We start from the raw sequence: 5196 nt of genomic DNA on the forward strand, positions 1-5196 counted from the left end.
AATAAAGATATGAGAAGAAATCAATGAAAGGAAATTAATAGTTCTTTTTTCCTTTTAATTGTAATTTTATAGCTCCCCACTGCATCTGCCCCCCCGACCCTTCCCTTCAATGATGATGTTTGCAGGTTTCAGGGGGACCAGGGAACAAAACTGGAGACTGGCAGCCCCACTATGCTGCCAGCCGGGGAGAGCAAGTCACAGTTACAAATTATCACAACAATTAGCATCTGTACTTGAGGGATCTGCAAATTGAGGAGGCCCCAGCTCCTCATTGTACAGGGGTCTATTTGGCAGTGACCTTGCTCTGGAGACGATGATATTCCCTCAGCCTGAGGGAATTGATGTTGATGAACCTGATGGCATCAATTGGCTCATAATCACCCTGCACTTTCATGTTCATCAGCTCCTCGTTGTAGAGAGACAGTGGGTACTCCCGGCTGAGGATGTACACTTGGCCCTTGAGGACGGACACCTGCACTGTCCCTTCTACTCACTCCTGGAACTTGGCGATGCAGTGGCAGACAAACTTACACTCTGGGCTGTGCCAGGAACCAGTATACACCAGCTCAGCAAATTCCAAGCCCAGGCCTTGTTTGATTTTGGGCACTTCCAGGTCCCTGGTGAAGGCCTCAATGTCTAAATGAGCACGGTAAAGGATGGTGCCTGCTGGGGTCTCCTAGATACCTTGGGACTTCATTCCAATGAAGTGGTTCTCCACGACATCAGTATGGTCACACCCTGCTTGCCCGTGACTTCGTTTAGGTACATGAAGAGGAGGTACCAAGGTACCAAGGAGGTCTGGTGGGTGGTGCCATCCTTGACGTTGGTCACCTTCACAGGGACCCCTTTTTTGAACTAAATCTCGAGAATGCCAGGGGTGTTGGGGGCTTTGTGTAAAGACCTGGAGGCCCTTAGTTCTTGGGGCTCTCCAGGATTCCAGCCTCACAGCTGATGTGCATGAGGTTCTGTTCCATGCTTCACGGGTTCTTGGAAGTGACCAGGATGAGAATCCCGTGTTGCTTTTGTGTATTCTTCCATCAGGTCATTGAAGGCCTTGAACCAGTTGTAGAACTCGGCATCCTCCAGGGAGCAATGACCTTTATCTGGGGGGGCCAGTGAGTAGCAGGTGAGTTCAAATCAGAACTGATCGGTCCCCTTTCCTGTGGCACCATGGGACACATACTTGGCCCCCTCCTGATGGGCAATTTCCATTTGTTTGCAGGCAATGCAGGGCCTGGCAAGAGAGGTGCCCAGGAGGCAGTGGTCCTCATACAGTGCCCTGGACTGGATGGCCAGCCAGATGAACCCCTCCACAAACTCCCTGCTGGTGTCCTCAATGAACACCTTTTTGGCCCCAAGCTTCCGTGCCTTCTTCCTGGCTTCCTCGAAGTCTTCCTTCTGGCCAATGTTGGCTAGGTAGGCAATTATATCATAGCCTTGTTCCTTCAGCCACACTAGGATGCAGGAAGTATCCAGGCCCCACTGTAGGCCAGAACCATGGAGGCTTTGGTGGACGTACTGTCTGGGATTGGAGGCACCAGTTGCCGGCATCTGGAATCTGTCTTCATGGTGCAGTGAACCACTCAGGCTTGGGCAGTGGTGGCAGGTGACAGAGCAGTGGAAATTAATAGTTCTTAAAAGGAAACTAAATGCTTATTCTTTGATGAGTATAATAAAACTAAATAGACAAACTTTGTTAAGATTGATCAGGAAAAAAAGGAAGAAGGGACACACACATAAACTCATTAGGAAGGGAAATAGAAAATAAATACAATCAAGAACATTTAAAAATTGAAAAGAATAATATGTTAAGCTTTATGAAAACAAATACTAAAATTTAGAGGAAACAGATGATTATCTAGAAAAATATTAATCACCAAAGAAAACAAAAGAAAGGCCACAAATAAAACTTCAAGATAGGCCGGGAGTGGTGGCTCATGCCTGTAATCCCAGCACTTGTGGAGCCCAAGGTGAGTGGATCACCTGAGGTCAGGAGTTCGAGACCAGCTTGGCCAACATGGTGAAACCACGTCTCTACTAAATACAAAAAGTTAGCCAGGCATGGTGGCACATGCCTGTAGTCCCAGCTACTCTGGAGGCTGAGGCAGGAGAATCACTTGAACCGGGGACAGGGAGGTTGCAGTGAGCCGAGGTCGCGCCACTGCACTCCAGCCTGGGCAACAAGAGTGAAACTCTGTCTCAAAAAAAAAAAAAAAAAAAAAAAAAGCCGAAACAAAAAAAACCTTCATGATAATCAAAACTTCATCCTCTTTCTAATAAAAGGCCCCAGACATAAATGGTTTTATAGCTGAGTGCAAACAAATGTTCAGGAACCAGGTAACCCCTGTGTTTGTAAGCTCTCTCAGAACATTATTAAAAATATGAAGTTCCCCCAAATTATCCTGCAAGGCTGGCATAACCCTGCTACCAAAGCTCACAAAGACAATAGAATTAAAATAAACAAACAGAAATTACAGAATAGTATGACTTATGAAAAGAGGGGCAAGAATTCTTAATAACTTTCTAGCAACTAAAGTATAGCAGAATATTTTTAAAAATGCTTCTAATTAAATAGGTAGATTTTCCACCATGAATTTAAGAATGGAAATCTAACAGTATAATTCATTACATTTTTTACCAATAGAAGTGAAATTTATGATTATCTCACTAGATACCTAGTCAACATTTGATAAAATTCAGTGCGATTCTTTTGTGTTTTATAAACTCTAAACAACCTGGAGGAAAAGAAAACTTCAGGCTGCGTTATCTGAAAGCAGATGCTGAAACAGCGTTCAATGTGCAAGATATTTATCAGGATTCACTCCCTGTGGAAGGGAGAAGGCAGCAGGATTTGGCAGAAAGAGAGAGCAAGCTCATCAGCGGTGTCCTGCACTGAACCTATAAAATCTGGCTTTTATACCCCTGCCTCAATCAATAATTGGATGCTCAGCACTGCAGGAAGGGCGTACTCTTGGCTGAGGCAGCTCCCTGCAGTTGAGGAAAACCCCGAAGGAATTGTAGCAGCAAGTCATTCCTTGAAAGGGGATGGGCAGTGCATCTCCTACCCATCACAACTCGATTAAAAAAAAAAAAAGCACCTTAGAATCTCCTCTAGTAAAGGTAGACGTATTGATCGCTAACACCACTACTACTCATCGTAGAAAATCATAGACAATGAAATAAAGCAGAAAAGAAAACTGGTATGAGGTATACACATTGGAAAATAGGAGACAAAATTATTATTTGCAGGCAATATGACTGCATGTACAGAAAACCAACCCCCCAAAAATTGAACTTTTATTTCTTCCACAAGATACACAGAATACAAAATCAACAGACAAAACTTTTCTAAGTAGCTTTTCTAAATACCCACACCCCCAATTATCATCTGAAAAAATAATTATTAAGTGGATTAAATGAAGTTTTTCAAAAAAGTTTTAAAAACATTTTGTTAATATGGTAAATGAACTAATATGGACCACTCTCCCTCAACAATAAGCACATTGAACTGCTGGATAAAATATGGGTTTAAAAAAAGTCAATACTTAACAGCTCAAAACGAAGAGGAAATTCTCCAGAGAGCTCAGATGGAATACAGTTTCTAGAGGCTACAAGCACCTACCAGCGTAGAGAAGCTACAATATGATGTGAATGGCCACCATAGCACAACTCCCATGGGGATCAGATTTCCCTAGATTTGAGCAAGAAAACAGCCTTGTTGAGAAGGATAAATTCTAGATAAAACCAGGATTCTGGAAGGGCTGCCACTTCTGGAAAAGGAGAACGGAAAAAAACTATGTCCCTGGTTCTGGGTGACCAAAAGAGCGCTTGACCCTGTGAGCCTCCAGGTAGAAATTAAACATGTCTACTGTAAGAAATCAAAGCCCTACATTTAGACCACGCATAGGGTGGAATAAAAATGTATATTACACATTTAGTATGGCATTCCTCACGTTGAAATGTTAGTATAAAAACAGGTTTCAGGCCAGGCGTGGTAGATCACACCTGTAATCCCAGCACTTTGAGAGACTGAAGCGGGTGGATCACCTGAGGTCAGGAGTTTGAGACCAGCCTGGCCAACATGGTGAAATCCCACCTCTACTAAAAATACAAAGTTAGCCGGATGTAGTGGCACATGCCTGTAATTCCAGCTACTCGGGAAGCCGAGGCAGTAGAATCACTTAAACCCGGCAGGTGGGGGTTGCAGTGAGCCGAGATCATGCCATTGCACTCCAGCCTGGGCAACAAGAACAAAACTCCATCTCAGAAAAACAAATAAATAAAACAGGTTTTGGATTAGGGAAACCTCAGCTGAAGTAAACATTTAAACAAACATAATAAAAACACAGACCACTTTTATGGCTCTGTGTTTATAAAATTCCCACCAGGGAAAACAATTGCTATGCTCGTTATAAGAAAATTACGTGCCTCATGGGGAAGTGATCAACTCTGAGACAGTCAAAAGATAATGTAGGAGGATTATGACCCTAAGAATGTAAGTAATAAAATAATCTGAACCATTATTTAAAAGAAGTATTTATTAATATTTATATAGTTTGATTTTTCTAAAGGAATAAATGCTATAATAAATACTATTGATTGTTTACCAAACAGCTATTTCTCCCAATTTCTGGCTTATCACAGATGTTATTATACTTTAGATTTTAAAGCAGCTAGAGCTTCAGGGGAGGTTGGGTTCCTGTCCAGTCAGAGGAGACAGATCGTGATTGGTGTAAATCAGTCATGGTAATTCCATCTCCTTATAACTTAAGAACAGTGTGTGGCACAATTGTAGTCAGCAAGACATGAGGAAAAATCTGTGAAGTTTATGGAAAAGTCTTCTTGGTTCATATACAGGGACATTTGAAGTGATATCCTCTTTCCACCACTAGACAATCTATGTGAGGATGAGGTGCTTGGAGCTGCTGCTGCAGCTATCTTGTGAACCATGAGGGGAAAGGCCCAAGGCACAGCCAAACATTAAGGATGGAGAACAGAAAGATGGAAAGACCCTGAGTCCTTGATGATATAATTGATCCACTGAATTTAACTACTCTGGAGCTGCCCTATCTTTGAAATTTTTATTGTGTGGAGTAAACTTCTTATAGTTTAAATAATTTGCACTTGGTCTTTTATTACTTACAGCCCAGATCAAACCAACTGATAAATTGTACCAGGAAAAAGAGGATATTGGGG

General features: G+C 42.4%; 1 pseudogene; it reads right to left on the reverse strand.

The window, feature by feature from the left end:
* Positions 1 to 243: 243 nt before the first annotated feature.
* Positions 244 to 1568, reverse strand: LOC100586624 (annotated as a pseudogene).
* Between the last annotated feature and the right edge of the window lie 3628 nt (positions 1569 to 5196).

This window comes from Nomascus leucogenys, chromosome 1a, assembly GCF_006542625.1.
Source record: "Nomascus leucogenys isolate Asia chromosome 1a, Asia_NLE_v1, whole genome shotgun sequence".
Classification (NCBI taxonomy): Eukaryota; Metazoa; Chordata; class Mammalia; order Primates; family Hylobatidae; genus Nomascus; species Nomascus leucogenys.